This window comes from Sorghum bicolor, chromosome 8 (genome assembly GCF_000003195.3).
Source record: "Sorghum bicolor cultivar BTx623 chromosome 8, Sorghum_bicolor_NCBIv3, whole genome shotgun sequence".
Classification (NCBI taxonomy): domain Eukaryota; kingdom Viridiplantae; phylum Streptophyta; class Magnoliopsida; order Poales; family Poaceae; genus Sorghum; species Sorghum bicolor.
The window spans coordinates 22097385-22117422 of NC_012877.2; positions in this window are offsets into that span (position 1 = coordinate 22097385).

Genomic DNA, 20038 nt, shown 5'->3' on the forward strand with positions numbered 1-20038 from the left:
AAGTGCTGATTGCCGCTGGCTGCTGCTTCCTGGGATGATGCTGCATAGTAGAGGCAAACCTCGGAAAAGTAGATTCACCTAAATTCTACAAAAAAATGAGAGAAAATTAAAGAACGGGTACTACTACCAGCACACATTCACGCCACATGAACCAAATCCATGACCATCTGTACACAATCAAGAGAAACACATTTGGGTTCAAGTGATGGGATTGAAGGCTACTGCTACATACCTATGAAGGCCGCAACTCGAGCTCTCTTTGCCTGCAGTCTCCGCTTTGGTATAGCCAATGATTATCTTACTTGGATGCAAGCCCATCCTGATGAGCTCCTCAGCCTTCTCAAGCAGTTCGCCGGCAAACGATATGGTGAGGTTGGCCCCATCCCCAATCTCCTCCTGCTGAGCCCTGCCAGCCAGTACCAGAATCTTAGCAGCCAGAGAAGCATACATGTTTTGCCGAGGCTGCCACAAGCGTAACTGAGTAGCCTACATCTAGACACCTGAATAAAATTGCAACCACACACACACACACACAAGTGAGTACAGGTAGCGCAGCCAGGGAAGTGATCATCTCCAACCTCAAATGTTTCTCATTTAAGAAAGAAATTAATATTTAAGAAAGCAAATGATGCACAGTAAATATAAAAAGATTCTTTACGTTGAAGAGATCATCTCCAACCTCAAATGTTTCTCATAGTCATAGAGTACATTGATATATGATCAAAACATCTCTAGTCCAGCCTGGATAGACAAGCAAGTGGTAAGTGAGGACTTCTTACTAGTTCCTCTCAGCTATGGTTCAGTACTCAGATAATGCGTCAACCATAAATAAATAACTATTCTGTTCAGCCTAGATAATGCATCAACCCAACACCCATGTGATAGGAACTGAAATAATCTAGAACAATACAAATATATTGGGGTTTCTGTACAAACAAGATAGTTGTCACAAATCAGGGATCTATATTATTAGTACTCCATTTGACAGGTTACCCATGAGAAAAAGGAGCTTTCTGTACAAACAAGATAGTTGTCACAAATCATAAGTCAGGATAAAAAGTGACAAATCTGAAATTATACATACTTGATGCATTTGAAGTGCACTACCTAGATATCTGCATGTGAAGTGCAGTTCCTTCAGTTTGCAATGACGCACTGAACCTGTGAAAGAAAAGGTTAGCATTGAACCACAAGCAGTCCTACTAATGGAACTGATATTTTTCAGATGCAAATGAATAAACAATTTGTCATCAGAAGGACAGAACCCTAATTGTAATGCATAGTTAATATGGAGATTCATTATTAGGCATTAATACTGCTTCCCTCCTGCGAACAGCTAAAAAATTCAGACAGGTAACTAACCAGATGCAAGGACATATAGTACAACAAAAACAAATCAGAGAGATAAGTAAACAGCACAATGTTTAGGATTTGAGGACTGCATAATGGAAGCTTGCACTACCGTTATGGTGGATGCTCAAGTAATTATCTCTGACATACTTCCCCTCTCCCAACTGGTGTAAATTAAACAATACAATTTGATGTAGACAAAAAATACAAAAAAAACTCCCATACATAAAAGAACAACTTTCGTCAGAGACCATGAATGTTGCAGATCCATCATCTTGCATACGCCAGGAGCAACCAATTTCCTGGTGGTCACCCCAAAAGCCTAGGCAACAAACCGTGCACAATCATGCATATCAGATCTGAAGCAATTCTTTGGGGGTGAGTTGAGAGGGGGAAGAAAGAAACGAGAAATCCAAACAAGAACCTGGTGGATGAGGACGGCGGGGCTAGGGGCTGGGCTGGAGGTGAGGTCGGCAGATCTGGTAGTTGGGGCAGGGCCGACGAGTCCGTTGGCAAACAGCCAGAGGTGATGGCTGGGGAGGCGGGCCTATGGTGGTGGAGGACGGCCGGCAGCACTGCTGGTGGAGGAGGCCGGCGGCACTGCTGGTGGAGGAGCCCTTGGGGCAGAGAGGTTCAACTTCTAACTTCTGATGAGAGGCCAGCAGCTACGGGATTTGGGGAAGAGGAGGTCACGGACACAGATGAGAGGCACGTGCGGCTGAAAATTTTTTGAGATCCCGCGCTATCCTTCCATTTGTGTCTCTGTTGGCTGGACCACGGTGAACCGCTGAAGCGCGGGCGACCAAATTCTTTCGCGAGAAACACGCGCAGCAGGCCCGTGATGGCATTTTTGTGACATGAAATTATTTATGTCACTAAGTTGAGATAGCTTTTAAAAAAATGTCATAAACTCATTGATTTAGTGACATTTCGATCACATGTCATGCCATAATCGTCATAAGATGACACATTTCTTGTAGTGAGGGGTTCTTCAGCTTCTCTGAAAGGTGGGGGCTTCGTATCCATGAAGTCCTTGAAGCTACTATACTAGTTAGGAGCGGGCCCTTCCTGTGCATTACGACCTCCCGGATTTGCCATCCGATTGATGGTCTCAGTGAGCATCCTCTGATTTTCCACCATCATTTGCATCAGCTCAGCTGGATTTGGTGGTGGGGGAGGAGGGGGGTGGATTCATGTTTGCACGCTGTTCCGCACCTCGAGTGCCACGAGACATCTGTAAAGACACAGTCAGTGAGCATTGATGATGACAAGATTTGCCGCAAAAGAACTTATATTCATGCCTGAAAGTATTCGAGAGAATAGCTTTACAGAAAGGCACAATAATTCAATTCCACAAAACAACATCACCAATCCAACACATGATAGAGATATCCGCAATATGCACCACAACGGGAAACATCGTCATAACATAACAAACATGTTAAGATTGCACATTGGGTCCATAAAGTTATTACATCATCACAGTACATGCCATGATTCAAGGTCAAAGTTTCGGATTACAACATGGTTACAAAAGCACCACGGCTGACTAGCATACTGCAAAAGATCCTCTCATAACACTACCCACTACTCCCTACACTCCAGGCTCGTCGTCCGGTCGGCGTCGAAGATCGCCTCTCCATCCTCGTCGCTAACCGGCTCCAGCTCCTCATCCTCTACGTCCTCGTGCAAAGGTGGTGCAGCCACTGCTGGTCCATCGACCTCCATACCATCATCATCGGCCACAATCACCTGAGGTCCCACCTCTGGATTCACGGGTGAGCTGCAGCAAGCACTCCTGTAAGGTCTCCCTCTCTCTAGCTAACTGGCTCATCTGATCCTGCTTATGATCTCTCTCTCTAATGGCCTTCACCCACTACTGCCTACGGTACTCTGCAATGTCCTCCCAGTCATTGCGGTCCTTCTGAGCTTGCTCCAGGAGCCTAGCTTGATTGCAAAACTTGCGAGCACGCTTTTCAGCTTTCTGTTGCATCTCCTGAGCCTGGCGAACAGCCACCATCACCTGTGCATAGGTGCCCTCTCGCTGACTGATCAGCTTGAGTACAGCCATCATAGCACTCATAGCAAGACTAGAACTCTCAGCTCTCTCTCCCCTGTCTCGAACCAAAGCATAACCATCAGCCTGTTTCCACTCCGCTGCTGCTGGGTCAGCACGGGGAATGGAGGCCGCTGGTCCTCCCATCAGCTCATCACCACACCTCTGACAGATATCGAGAAGGACAGTCTGGGCTGCAACCTGAGCTGCCTCCCAAGGAGTCTGCCCATCTGAGCTACAAGTCCAGCCTGTCCATGCAGGCTTGTCCCCATGTGGAGGGACAACTCCCTGCACAGCAAACCACTGTATCCCTCCTGTGCTCTCCATCTCCCACCAAGAATACTGAGGTGGCTCAGTATACCCAACAGTCCGTAACACTCTCCAGAGCAGGGTAGGAGTACCAAACTCGTGCAAGAAAGTGTCACTGGGACAGGGTGAAGCGGGTGCGTCCATCTGTGGAAAGGGATAGGAATACCATAGATAAAAGAGGATTAGTTTAAGCAACATTTATTTATTTAAAAGGGACGAAATTGTAAGGGAAGGAGTAGACAGAATGTATGTATGAATGCGACATGATGCATGCACGAACCGTACGTCCTCACAAACTTAGAAAATTAATATTCTAACGGATATACGGTGGCATACATTCGTCTCTCGATACGATAACTATCGGTTTACACGTGCGCTGTTAGAGTACCTGCAGAAAACTTCATTTCAGCCCAACAGTTCCCAATATCACTCAAGAAAGCAGTAAACTAAGTGCACATTGCTTGGACATGGCCAACATGCACAAAAAATGACACCACAGCTACCCGGGAAATTAAATGCTCCCCAATTAAGTTTCTTTCGTAGTTCCATGGTTTCGACATGTAACCACTCCAGAAAACCACCGCGAACACTCCCCTAGACCGCCGTTTGGACGATCATGCTCTCACAGCTCACACTTACCAAAGCGTAGGTGCTACGTTGCATAATTTAAATCTAGCGACATATGTGGATAATTCACATATGAAGGCTACCTCCACCATTAGACCACAGGGTAGCATAGTGCGGTCATCACACATCCATACCTGAGTACTGCCGGAGATGCATAAATAAAACCCCCCAAGTCAGTACTTAAATAGCCACCTAGAGTCCTTATGTTGGCAAGGAGGATTCGACCACTGGCATAACTTAATTATTTATTTTACACCATTTTATTTAAAAACTCTTTTGTTTTAAATACACAAACGCTGTATTTATAATGCTGAACTTGCTCCGATACCAGCTGCCACAGAACTGACCAAATTATAAGAGTTCAAGTGCAGAAACGATCGCCAAGCAATCAAGTTTCCAAACTTGAGCCCATATAATCCCGGTAGTCAATTGAAATCACGAAGGACTTCAAACCAACTCGCAACAAACCAAGATCGTAATAGTTCAACATAAACACAGCGAATGTTACATAGTCATTCATTGCCGTCGAAGCGGCACCACATCTGTCACAGAACCGACCAAATTATAAGAGTTCAAGTGCAGAAACGATCGCCAAGCAATCAAGTTTCCAAACTTGAGCCCATATAATCCCGGTAGTCAATTGAAATCACGAAGGACTTCAAACCAACTCGCAACAAACCAAGATCGTAATAGTTCAGCATAAACACAACGAATGTTACATAGTCAAACATTGCCGTCGAAGCGGCACCACATCGGAGTATTAAGTTATTACAACACTTGTTCGAAGTAGCGGAAACAAAATAGTTACACACACATTCCGAAGTTCAGTTCATAAGCTTGAGTTATTGCCAGAGTCTATGCCATCCTTCCAAAAGCATCAGAGACGAGATTGTTAGAGAACCGTGCCCAACGGTTAGTCCTCATCCCCAGCGGGATGGAGATAGGTCTTGCAGAAACCGTCATAGAAGATGTCATCTGCAATCAGGTGGGAATAAACCCTGAGTACGAGAATGTACTCAGCTAGACTTACCCGTCTAGTAAAACATAAAAGACACCAAGGATCATGCAAGGCTAAGTATCAAGTGGAGCTGGTTGACTCACCTTTTTGCCAAAAGCTTAAGTTACAACTAAATTTTTTTGAGAGCATCATTTTTATTTACCATCAGTCTACCACTAGATTAGCACCTGTACTACAACACATCACTTGATTATTGCAAACAATAATAACCATATCAAATTCATCAAATGTTCTTTTTGCTATCATCATTATCATGAACCAAGTTCATTAGTGAATGCTACGTTTGCCGCTGCTCTGTCAAGTTCTCACTAACTGGGAGAGACGGCGATTCGAATCGAATTCCTATCCAGCTGGAGGGTTATTCCTAGCACTCACCCAAGCATCCCCTGCCGGAGAGCCAACGGGTCACCTTTGGTACAACTCAGGAATCGCGGCTCCGATCAGCACCGCACTCCCAGGGCTACCACTCTGCCAGGGAGGTCAGAAATTTTAACTCACCTGCCTTTGGACTTACGCCAATGGTCCCCCGCACACCGCACTTCCTCCGGTAGTGCGCACTTTATACTTGCCGGTCTTCCGGCCTGAGTCATACTACTCGGCTTCGCGGTCGGAACGAGTTATCCGGCCAACTAAGTGTCAGGCATGCGTTCAACATGACAAGAGGACGTACAACGATCGGTCCTTAGCTGCCACAGACGGAGTTACTACAAACTTGCAAAACTCCGCCCGGCTTAAGTCAATTTAATCAGGTTCCATCCACGATAGCACATATAGACTATCGCGATCCAACATAACCCTATATCGCGCAGGTGACAGGATATCACCCGACTTCTACCGATTAAAGCAAGGCTAAGCTGCTACTCGATCCTAACTCTACAACCCGGGTGTGGTGAGTATCTGGACAAGGATAGAGTAGAATGCAGCAACAGTTTCATCACAACTCCTATACGTAATGCATCAATAGATATAACATATTAAGTAAACTTTCGAAAATAAAGGAAGACTTAGAATGCTCCGGGGCTTGCCTTTCACGAACGACGCCGGCTCGTGATTCGGGCACTCAACTTCTTCTTCTGGCTCCTCGAGTCCAGCTTGCTGGACCTCCACCTCCTGGTTGCCTTCCTGGCCTTCGGGATTCGCTTGGAGCTCGAAGGAAACTGCCACGTCCGGTGCACCTATTGCATGCTCGATGAATAAGAAGGTGCACATGCTACAGATGAATGCTTAATAACACAAGCAACTCACTGGACACTCATTTACGGAGCAAAAGCTATACAAGCTCATACAAGCAAACAAGTTAGCTTAGCCCCAAAACCTATGATGATACCAAATCAGCAATCAACATAAAACAGGAGTAACCTGGTAATTAAATCATAACTAATGATAGACAGATCCAACAATCATGAGTGAAGACATTCTGGAAAGTTTATGAAATTGTCTACAAATCATCTTTAAATATCACAGCAAGATTCATATATTTACCCAGTCATTTAAACAAAGTTCCAGGTTCTGTCCCAGAAAAACAGAGAACACCTATTTCTAGAACCCAACTTGGAACAGCTATAACTTTTAAATTACTTGACCAAATGACCTCAAATTTAAACCACAGCTAATTCGATAAGTTTAGAACAACTTTGATTTATACAAGTTTCACAGAAAGTCAAGTTATCATTGAGCAAAGTTAAATTGCTTCCTTGCTGTCCAGAACAGCATTTAACCCTATAGTTAATTATTTAATGACATGACCAAAACACAAACAATGCCAATCACATAGCTTATGAGCACAAGCATATTACCAGATTACCAGAACATCAGATGACAACCTTCAAACATATACTTAGCAAGGCATTTATTAATTAATTCTAGAAAAGGGCATAATTACAAGATACTAGTCCAAGTGCTCAGAAACATCTACAAAAATTACAGAAGCACAAGGACATTATCAAAGTATCACCAAAAAAATTTCAGAGCAATTTCACATACCAAATTAAAGATATGTATTTAACATGTGCCTAGGTGTTTATTTCATAAATTCAGAAACATGACTTATATTATGCCAAACAACAGATTTCAGATTATTTACACATTGGGAATGCCATAAACAAGTTTACTACCAAAGTAGAGCACCAGCATAAGTACCAATTATTTTATATGATTTAATTAAAGAAACAAGCCTCATTTCAATCATAAATTACATATCAAATCTGCAGTACACCAAAAATCATGAAATATTTACCAAAGTACTCTAATACCATACAGAGACTACCACAAAATTTTCAGAGCAAACTAAGCAATATAACCAGAGATATGCAGTTATCCAAGAATAACAAGATTAAATCCTTAATAAATAATTTCCCAAAAAACATGGTTCATTTTATATTTTTATTAAAAACTAGCCGTCTCAAGGAATACCACAAAATTGGTTTCACAATTTTTGGATCTCAGAAACAGGAGATATGATTTTTGCAAGAAAGCCAAAAATCAGGATTTTGAATAAAAGAAAAGGAGGGAAAGAGGAGACACTGACAGTGGACCCCATCTGTCAGGGTCATCGTCCTCACGGCCGTTGCGACTATCGCCGGCGATTTCTCTGCGACGGCGAGGTCTCCGGCCAAACCAATGGCATCAGCGTGATCCCCGAACCCTAACGAATCGATTGATCCCACTTTTCCCACGGCGGAGCTACCGGAAGGAGCTCACCGTCGACGATGGCGGCTCGGCGGAGGTGCTCGGCGTTACGCCGGAGCCCTCAGGCCGGTAGAGCGCAACCTACGGCCTTCTACAGCACCAGCGGACTACGGCGAAGCTTCCTAGGTACACAGCTTGGCCTGGATCCTCGTGGAACACGCTGGCCACGAGAGCACCCATCTCCGGCGGAAGCACGGCGGCGCTGCGCACCGTGTCCGGCGACGGAGAGCTTGGTAGAGCGTCCACCAAGTGGCGCAAAAGCTCGCTAAGGACCTAAGCTATCTTTAAGACCTAACCAGAGACGACGGGAGGCTTCACAGAGCTCGGCATTGAGTTCGCCGGAGAAAACGGTCACGGCGACCCGATTTGGGGGAAGAAGGAAATGTCGGCTCACCGGTGGGATTCTCGGCGAGTTAGAGGGTGGAGATTGGAGAGCGGTTCACGGCGGAGCTTTGGGTGAAGTTTGGTGAGCAATGGCGCAGCAGGGAACGCGCGCGAGCTCGCCGGAGTAAGCTCGCGGAGGAGAGCTATCGGCGGCCGCATTTCTGGCGAACTGGGCGAGGGAGAGCGAAGTGGACGCGTCCACTCTGCGCGGGGCGTCGCCGTGGACGTCATGCGCGCGTGCTGAGCTGACGAGCGGGGTCATCGCCAGCATACGGGCAACATCTGGCGGACAGATGGCGCTCTGGCCATCCACGACGGCGAGCACGGCTTCGATTCAGAGAAATGGCGACCGACTGACAGAGCGACTTTAGCAATGAATAACTCCCAAACCAACCCGAGATAGAAGATGATGCAGTTGACAAAGTTGGAGTTCCAAACGAGTTCTACAACTTTGTCAATTGGAGCAAAGGCCAGATCGGCCTGGATTGAAAGATATGGAGTTTTCAAAATCGATCGAGCAAACTGGTTTCGTTACAAGACAGAAAATTTTCTAAGTGTTGGAAACAGCCCCAAATCTGCCTTGTGGGTCACTTTTGAGCTATTTGCGATCATTTTCACGAGATGGCCATAAAACAACTTTTGTTCCTTATAAAATTTGCTACAACTTTGCTGTAGGAAGTTTTGACATGCAAATAATTTATGAAACACTTTTAAAAAGCCTAAGCAAAAGAGGTTTCTAGGGCCTATTTTCATAAGTATGACTTAGAAGCATATTTTGGAGAAGTGATCAACATGAACATTGTTCCCAAGATTAAGTTACGCATAGATAAACTAATTACCAAGACCTTAAGCACAAACACAAGCATTGTTCACTCAAACATAAACATAGGAAGCCTATTTAAGCAATTTAAAACACATTTTTGCATAGAATGACATGGCTCAAGAGAGATGATGATCATGATATGCTTTGAGTAGATGATGATGCTCATGCTATGCACATGATTGATGCAACCATAACACCGGGGTGTTACAACATCAGAGTCATTAAGTTATTACAACCAAAGTTCGAAGTAGCGGAAGCAAAATAGTTACACACACTTGTTCAAAGTTCAGTTCACAAGTTTGGTTATTGCAAGAGTCTACACCATCCTTCCAAAAGCATCAGATACGAAGTTGTTAGAGAACCGTGCCCAACGGTTAGTCCTCATCCCCAGCAGGATGGAGACAGGTCTTGCAGAAACCGTCATAGAAGATGTCATCTGCAACAGGTGGGAATAAACCCTGAGTACGAGAATGTACTCAGCTAGACTTACCCGTCTAGTAAAACACAAAAGACACCAAGGATCATGCAAGGCTAAATATCAAGTGGAGCTGGTTGACTCACCTTTTGCCAAAAGCTTAACTTACGACTAAGTTATTTTGAGAGCATCGTATTTATTTATCATCAGCCTACCACTAGATTAGCACTTGTACTACAACACCTCACTTGATTATTACAAAGAATAATAACCATATCAAATTCACCATATGTTCCTCTTGCTATCATCATTTTCATGAACCAAGTTCATTAGTGGATGCTACGTTTGCCGCTACTCTGTCAAGTTCTCACTAACCGGGAGAGACGGCGATTCGAATCGAATTCCTATCCAGCTGGAGGGTTATTCCTAGCACTCACCCAAGCATCCCCTACCGAAGAGCCAACGGGTCACCTTTGGTACGACTCAGGAATCGCGGCTCCGATCAGCGCCGCACTCCCAGGGCTACCACTCTGCCAGGGAGGTCAGGAATTTTAACTCACCTGCCTTTGGACTTACGCCAATGGTCCCCCGCACACCGCACTTCCTCCGGTAGTGCGCACTTTATACTTGCCGGTCTTCCGGCCAGAGTCATACTACTCGGCTTCGCGGTCGGAACGAGTTATCTGGCCAACTAAGTGTTAGGCATGCGTTCAACATGACAAGAGAACGTACAACGATCGGTCCTTAGCTGCCACAGACGGAGTTACTACAAACTTGCAAAACTCCGCCTGGCTTAAGTCAAATTAATCCGGTTCCATCCACGATAGCACATATAGACCATCGTGATCCGACATAACCCTATATCGCGCAGGTGACAGGAAATCACCCGACTTCTACCGTTTAAGCATGGCTAAGCTGCTACTCGATCCTAACTCTATAACCAGGGTAGGATGAATTATCTGGACAAGGATAGAGTAGAATGCAGCAAAAGTTTCATCACAACTCCTACACGTAATGCATCAATAGGTATAACATATTAAGTGAACTTTCAAAAATAAAGGGAGACTTAGAATGCTCCGGGGCTTGCCTTTCACGAACGACGCCGGGTCGTGATTCGGGCACTCAACATCTTCTTCTGGCTCCTCAGGTCCGACTTGCTGGACCTGCACCTCCTGGCTGCCCTCCTGACCTTCGGGATTCGCCTGCAGCTCGTAGGAGGCTGTCGCGTCCGATGCACCTATTGCATGCTCGAACAATAAGAAGGTGCACATGCTAAAGATGAATGCTTGGTAACATAAGTAACTCACTGGACACTCATTTACGGGGCAAAAGTTATAACAAGCTCACACAAGTTAATAAGTTAACTTAGCCCAAAGCCTATCATGATACTAAATCAGCAAGCAACACAGAACAGGAGTAACCTGATAAATAAATCATAACTAATGATAGACAGATCCAACAAACATAAGTAAAAACATTCTGGAAAGCTTATGAAATTGTCTACAAATCATCTTTAAACATCACAGCATGATTCATACATTAAACCAGTCATTTAAACAAGGATCCAGGTTCTGTCCCAGAAAAACAGAGGGCACCTATTTCTGGAACCTAACTTGGAACAGCCATAACTTTTAAACTACTGGACCAATTTATTCCAAATTTAAACCACAGCTAGTTCAATAAGTTTACTTCAACTTTGATTTAGACAAGTTGCCCAGAAAACCAAATTATCATTAAGCAAAAGTTAAATTGCTCCCTTGCTGTCCAGAACAGCCTTTAACCCTATAATTAATTATTTAATGACATGACCAGAACATAAACCATGCCAACCACAAGGCTTATGAGCACAAGCATATTACAAGGTTGCCAGAACATCAGATGACAATCCCCAAACATTTACTTAACAAGGCATTTATTAATTAATTCTAGATAAGAGCATAATCACAAGCTACTAGTCAAAGTACTCAAAAATCTACAAAAATTATAGGAACACAAGTAAAGCATCAAAGCATCACCATAAAAATTTCACAGCAATAGCACATACCAAATTAAAGATATGTATTTAACATGTATCAATGTGTTTATTTCATAAATTCAGAAACATGACTTATATGGTACCAAACAACAGATTTCAGATTATTTATATATGAGAAATACCATGAACATGTTTACTACCAAAGTAGAGCACCAGCATAAGTACCAATTATTTTATATGATTTAATTAAAGAAACAAGCCACATTTCAATCATAAATTGCATATCAAAGCTGCAGTACACCAAAAATCATGAAATATTTACCACAGCACTCTAATACCATACAGAGACTACCATAAAATTTTTAGAGTAAACTAAGCAGTATAACCAGAGATATGAATTTATCCATGAATAACAAGATTAAATACTTAATAAATATTTTCCCAGAAAACATGGTTCATTTTATATTTTTATTAAAAACTAGCCATCTCAAGAAATACCACAAAATTTGTTTCACAATTTTTGGATCTCAGAAACAGGAGATATGATTTTTGCAAGAAAGCTAAAAATCAGGATTTTGAATAAAAGAAAGGAGGGAAAGAGGTGACACTGACAGTGGACCCCAGCTGTCAGGGTCTTCTTCCTCTCGACCGAGGCGACTCTCGCCGGCGATTTCTCCGCGACGGCGAGGTCTCCGGCCAAACCAAGGGCATCAGCGTGATCCCCAAACCCTAGCGACTCGATTGACCCCCTGTTCCCCACGGCGGAGCCACCGGAAGGGGCTAGCCGTCGACAATGGCGGCTCGGCGGAGGTGCTCGGCGTTACGCCGGAGCCCTCAGGCCGGTAGAGCGTGACCTAAGGCCTTCTACAGCACCAGCGGACTACGGCGAAGCTTCCTAGGTACGCAGCTTGGCTTGGATCCTCGTGGAACACGCTGGCCACGAGAGCACCCATCTCCGGCGGAAGCACGGCGGCGCTGCGCACCGTGTCCGGCGACGGAGAGCTTGGTAGAGCGTCCACCAAGTGGCGCAAAAGCTCGCTAAGGACCTAAGCTACCTCTAGGACCTAACCAGAGACGACGAGCGGCTTCACAGGGCTCGGCATTGAGTTCGCCGGAGAAGATGGTCACGGCGACCCGATTTGGGGGAAGAAGGAAATGTCGGCTCACCGGTGGGTTTCTCGGCGAGTTAGAGGGTGGAGATTGGAGAGCGGTTCACGGCGGAGCTTTGGGTGAAGTTTGGTAGGCTGGGACGCAGCGAGGAGCATGCACAAGCTCGCCGGAGTGAGCTCGCGACGGTGAGCTCACTGCGGACGCTCTTCTGGCGAGTGGAGGCGTGAAAGGCGAGAGTGGACGCGTCCACTGCGTCCGGGGCGACGCCGTGGAGGTCATGCACGCGAAGAGAGGCTGACAAGCGGGGCCAGGAACAGCGTACGGCCGCCAAATGTCGACGGAGCTCTGCCGCCGGTTGGCCACGTCGACAAGCTCGACTTCGATTCAGAAGAAACGATGACAGTGTGACAGAGCAACTTCACCGATGATTATCTCCCAAACCAGCCCGAGTTAGAAGATGATGCAGTTGACAAAGTTGGACTTCCAATCGAGTTCTACAACTTTGTCAATTGGAGCAAAAGCCAAATTGGCCTGGATTGAAAGATACAGAGTTTTCAAAATCGATCGAGCAAACTGGTTTCGTTCCAGGACTTAGAAAATTTTCTAAGTGTTGGAAACAGTCCCAAATCTGCCTTGTGGGTCACTTTTGAGCTATTTGTGATCATTTTCATGAGATGGCCATAAAACAACTTTTGTTCCTTATAAAATTTGCTACAACTTTGCTGTAGAAAGTTTTGACATGCAAACATTTTATGAAACACGTTTTAAAAGCCTAAGCAAAAGAGGTTTCTAGGGCCTATTTTCATAAGTATGACTTAAAGGCATATTTTGGAGAAGTGACCAACATGAACATTGTTCCAAAGTCAAGTTAAGTATAGATAAACCAATTACCAAGGCATTAAGCACAAACTCAAGCATGGTTCATTCAATTATAAGTATAGGAAGCCTATTTAAACAATTTAAAACACATTTATGCATAGAATGACATGGCTCAAGATAGATGATGATCATGATATGCTTTGAGTAGATGATGATGCTTATGCTATGCACATGATTAATGCAACCATAACACTGGGGTGTTACACCACCTCAGCAAGGGAAGCCCTTCAGATTGTATTTGTCTACCGATGGGATGGTCATCGGGTCGGCTTTAATTCAAGAATTTGAAGGGAAAGAACGCGTGATTTACTATTTAAGAAGGAGGTTGATTGATGCTGAGACCAAGTATTCGGCTATTGAGAAGCTGTGCTTATGCTTGTACTTCTCATGTATTAATTTAAGGCATTATTTGCTATCGGCCGAATGCACGGTTATTTGCAAAGATGATGTGGTCTGATACATGCTGTCTATGCCGATCATGAGCGGTAGGATCGGTAAGTGGATTTTGGCGCTGTCGGAATTCGATCTACGTTACGAATCGGCTAAAGCGGTTAAGGGACAGATTATGGCTGATTTTGTAACTCAACATTGCGGTATAGTGGAAGCTTTGGAAATTGTACCTTGGACGCTCTTCTTTGACGGATCCACGTGTGACCGAGGAGCAGGAATCGGCATAGTGTTAATTTCCCCTCAGGGAAGGAAGTACGAGTTTTCCTTGCCGATTGTTGCCACATCCACAAATAATCAAGCTGAGTATCAAGCTTTGATAAAGGGTTTGGAATTGCTGAGGGAAGTTCATGCTGATGCTGTTGAGGTCTTTGGGGATTCTATGCTAGTTATTAATCAATTGGCTGGAAGCTATGAATGCTGGAGTGAAGTCCTGATAACTTATCATGAAAGGAGTATGCAACTATTAAAGGAATTCAAGGATTTCCGGTTAGAGCATGTTCCTCGATTGCATAATGAAGAGGCCAATCGGTTGGCTCAGCATGCCTCGGGATATCAGCCCATGATTAATGCAATATCGGCAATAGGTGCCGATGATTGGAGGAAAGAAATCATTGATTATTTGAAGGATCCATCTAAGAAAGTTGAGAGCCGTGTTCGGTTTCAAGCTACCAAGTATGTGCTGCTTGAAGGTGAGTTATATTACCGAACTATCGATGGGATTCTTCTCAGATGCTTAGGTGAATATGAGGCTAAGAGTTTGATGGGAGAAATCCACGAGGGAGTGTGTGGTGCGCATCAGTCGGCTTTTAAGATGAAGTGGATGATTAGAAGAAATGGGTATTATTGGCCGACTATACTTGAGGATTGCTTTAAGTATTTCAAAGGGTGTCATGGTTGTGAGAAATTTGGCAATGTTCAAAGAGCGCCCGCATCGGCCATGAATCCTATCATCAAGCCTTGGCCGTTCCGGGGATGGGCTATTGATTTGATCGGCCAGATTTATCCGCCATCCAGCAAAGGTCATAAATTTATTCTAGTTGCCACCGATTATTTTACCAAATGGGTTGAAGCTATTCCTTTGAAGAAAGTCACATCGGCCAACATGATTGATTTTGTGAAAGAGCACATTATCTACCGATTTGGGATTCCTCAAACAATTACTACCGATCAGGGTACTATGTTCACATCGGGGGAGTTTGATGAATTTGCAATCGGTATGGGAATTAAAGTGTTAAACTCTTCTCCTTACTATGCTCAAGCTAATGGGCAGGCCGAGGCATCTAACAAAGGAATTATCAAGCTTATTAAACGAAAGATTGAAGAAAATCCTAGGAGGTGGCACACGTCGTTAAATGAAGCTTTATGGTCATACCGGATGGCTTGTCATGGATCGACCAAGGTTTCACCTTATCAGTTGATGTATGGGCATGACGCAGTGTTACCTTGGGAAATTAAGACTGGGTCTAGGCGATTATCTTTTCAAGATCAATTGGCTGCCGATAATTATGCTACTTTGATGACTGACGAGTTGGATGATCTAGCAGAACATCGGCTGAGGGCCTTAATGAGTATAGAAGAGAATAAGAAGAGAGTTGCCAGATGGTATGATAAGAAGGTAAAAGCTAAGGAGTTTGCCGATGGAGACTTAGTGTGGAAATTAATCTTACCGATCGGGACTAAAAGTTCAAAATTTGGAAAGTGGTCTCCCAATTGGGAGGGGCCCTATCGGATAAGTCAATCGACTCCTGGCAATGCCTATATTCTAGAAACTCTTGAAGGAGTTGAATTTCCCAGAGTATTAAATGGCAAATATCTGAAGAAGTACTACCCCAGCATATGGGTCGATGCATGAAAGTTTAAGTGGCTATAACATTCCTATCGGCTGGACCAAAATGTATCTGGAGCTGAACTTAGTGTTTTGAAAGGTGCCGATAACAGTCCTATCGGCTAGACTAAGGTACTAGGAGTGCTCAAAAGAGGAGAGGAGGATGTATCGCCGATGAAGAGCTCATGTGCTCAGCAGTGCCTGGATTGCCGATATGGCGCGCAGACGGATCTGGTTGGCTTCCTCTATCTCCTTCACGTCGTCATCGGCAGAGCCCTCCACCGGCTTCAGCTTCTTTTTCATCTGCAGTGCCTTACGGCCATGAATATTTTGCTCTTGCTCAAGAAGCTTGATTGTCTCCGGTAGTTGGCTTTCCTCTTGTCGGGCCTAGGACAAGGCATCCTCTACCTGCTTGAGTTCTGCCAACAAGGCTTCTCTTCTTGCCGATAGGTCAGAAATCTTTTGCTTCAACACATCCCCTGAGGACTGTAAAATGCCGATGTTTTTGTGCTTCTCATCGGCAAGGAGCTTCACCTTCATCATCTCCTTAGAGAGCTGGGCATGTGTAGCTCTATCGGCAAGACGTTGGGCAGCCCTCTGGTACTGCAGCTGACGGCTCTCTAGATGTGCGGCTTGAAAAAGGATTTCTTCAGCATCGGCAGGGATTTGGCCCCTGAGGGTCTTGAACAAAGCCTTAGTCGGGTCAGAATCGTCAACCAGCTGGACTGTGTCTTGATGAAGGAGGGTTGATAGTTCTTCCAACTTCGCCCTGACTTCTGCCGATGTGATTCCGATTGCCCGGGAGGAACTTGCTTCTTCACCTTCGTCTTCGGAGATGTCAATGGCAAAGGAGAACAAGCTGTCAGGAGAATCCTGTTCCTGAAAGGGAAATAAAGTGGGTCATTCTATGGTCAAGTATTGACAAGTAATATCGATAGAGGCAGGATGACTTACTTGTTTTAGGGCAATCTCTCGCCTCTGACTGGAAGATGCCGATGGGATTACAGGCTGATCGGCTGGGGTTGCCGATGTAACAATGTCAGCTGAAAAATAACAGAAATAATTATAAGACAGAGAAGATAAGTGCATCGGCAATAATTTCATAAAAGTATGTTACCTTGAGGGGGAGCAGTACTTGTCTGAATGGAGGAAACTACCGATGCTATAATGGAACCTGCTGGATCGGTAGTTTGTTCATGCACGTCAGCCGATATGTCTTCTGGCTGAGGTACTTCTGGTTGTGGCTCTTCTGGTTGGGGCTCTTCCACTTGTGGTGCTTCTTGGTGCTTCTTGTACCTGCTGCGTCTGTGTCTCTGGAGAGGAAGGAGAAGATTCTACTAGGATTGGTGATACTGGGGGAGGAGAAGGTGTTGTTGTTCTCTGGCGCTTTGCTTGTGCTCTGGTGCTCTTGGCACCCTTTCTCTTCGGTTGGCTGGACTGGGGGGCATCAGCACTTTTGCTTCTAGTCTTTGCCGATGCACCGGTATGCTGATACAGAAAGGAAAATTTGTGAGTGCAAGTGTAACAGATGCAAAATGAAATCGGTATGTAAAAGTTTGAAAATTTACCTTGAAAGCCTGTGCCAAAGCAGAGGCAGCTACCGATGGAGATGTCTTAGTCCTCTTGGTGGTGACTTTCTTGAGGCGTACACCTCGGTGCATTATGGTAGCCAAAGTGGGAGCATTGTTGCCGATTGAGGAAATCGGACCTGATGGGAACAGATCAATCGGCTTGCCGCTCCTGCTGACCGATGGAGGAGTATCATCAACCTGCAATATAACACAGAAAGTAAGTTACCGATGAGGATGAGAATAAAAGGATTAGAACGCCGATTTGGAGATACTTACAGTATCATCAGGGACTTTGTACTGGGGATCAATCATGCCACGGTATGAAAGGGCCGATCTGCAGAACAAATGCTCCTTCCATTCTTCCCACCATTGTTTGTATGCCTGAGTGATGAAGAGGGCTAGAACCCACTCTGATAGATCTGCATTTGTATCAGCGTTCGGTGACAGCTGGGCTACTTGGATCCACTCGAGAAGGTTAGTGATGGCTTCCCTAGGTTTTATTACATCGGCATAACAGAGTGCAATCGGCAGCTGGCCGAAAGCTAGTTGACGGGCTAGTGCCGATGGATTGTAAAACTCATAGGTTTGGTTGGAAGTTTTCCCACTGAAAAAGAAATTCACTGGTATAGCCCTGGGAGTGATCAGCGCCATCATCACATCATGATCCTTGTTGAGAGCGTCATTGAATGGATGGAAAACCAAAGGAAACATAGTATGGGGATCTTCATAGGGCATCCACGCTCGCTGCTCTTTAGTCAGGCCTTCATACAGGGTTTGGAAGAATCGGCTGACCTGGTCTGCATTGCCCCCTGTACCGGGCAGAACTATGGCAGCCTCGCCAAAGTTTAGAGGAGGGCGAGTTGCCAATTCTTCTTCTTCCAGTTCATAGTCCTCAGCTATATCCCTAGGAAAGCGCTGTGCGAAAAGGTCAAACTCAAGACGCTTGTGCATGTGGAGGCTGAGCCACATGTTGATAAACCACCAGGGACCCCCCAAGTTGCCGATGGACGGGCCGAGTAGGAGTTTCCTGGTTACTTGATGAAGGAGGTGGTAAGCCGCGCCAAGCAGGTATCGGCCGAGGGGGAATCGGCCACCATTGGCTAGTCTTTCTGCTGCTGCCAGGTAGAAGGAGGTTGGGCCTGCCGATCGACCACAAAATACAAATTTGTCCAACCACATGTTCAGGAAGCTGGTCTGTTCCTTTATGTTAACAGGGCCTGTTCGTTTGTATTTTTGGATGTACCCTGACCAACCGCCGATGGAGCGAGTTTCTACCTTAGCACTGGGTTTGGTATCAAAAAGTGGGTGCTATCGGCAGAAGATACATCTAGGCCGGTGAGCATAACCACATCGGCAAGTGTAGGGGAAGCAGGGCCGTGGCCAAAGACGAAGGCATTGAGTGTGTCTAACCAGAAATATGATGCAGCTATCAGCAGTGACTCATTCCTATGCATATCGGCAACGGACACCCTGATGCATTGGTCTAGTTTTCTCTCGCCCCACTGGACTTCATTTGAGTGGTTGACTCTCAAGAACCAATCCTTCCATCCCACGGTAGGACTGGGCCAGGAACGGAAAGTATCCTTCCACAGATCCAGAGAAAAATTCTCGGCTCTAAAGGGGATTCTATTTGTTTCTGCGTTAATAAGGTCGGTGGGATCTGGATCCCCTAACGGACCAAGACATTGGAGGTGTGGCTGATCGGTGGGGATGACAATTTTGTTGGACAGATCCTAATGGTTTTGGAGATAAAAAGAAGAACAAAAGAAGAAAAAGATGAATATTCAGTAAAATAAATCACGAACAAACATGGGTGTGGTAAAGGTACAAGAGATAGGGTGATGAACTGACCTCAGGAACGGTGAAGTTGATGGCCATTTCCTTGCAAGGAAGGAGATTGAAGACTTCGAGATTGGTGGAGAAAAGCCTTCACTGGAGTTCGCGGAGCTCTCGAACAGCACCGCCGCTAGGAAAGTGGAGTCGGAGCTGTGGAATGATGTGATGGAGAAGGAGTACCCGAGAAGGAACTATTTATAGGACAAAATGGGCAAGGGTAAATCTGACTTATCACTTCGCCGTATCCATGAAATCCGAGGATACTCAGGAAGATATGGTAACTGTTCGCACGGTAATCAAGGGATTGCGCAGGTGATTTGATAGGAAGTGGTCGTAATTTTGAGATATTTTACTGTGCGAGATTTCCTGGTCGGTCCATCGGCAGCGCCTTGTAACGGTAATATTGCCGATGGACGAATAAAGTAGAGATATCCGTTGCGGAGGATAAGACACGTCACTGTACGGGGCGTCCTGGTCAGTCCATCGGCAGCTCTCTGTAACGGTAACATTGCCGATGGGCGACTAAAGTGGAGATGTCCGTTTAGGAGGTTGAGGATTTCGAGGAATCTGCGGAGGGATTGGATCAGGGTTGTTCAGATTGAGGTTGTCGATTACCAAATTGGGAGAATTAATTGCGGAAAGGCATCATTACTGCAGAGAATTTTGGAGCATTAATGATTTCATACTCCGAAATTGGGGGGCATGTGTTGACACCATTTTTG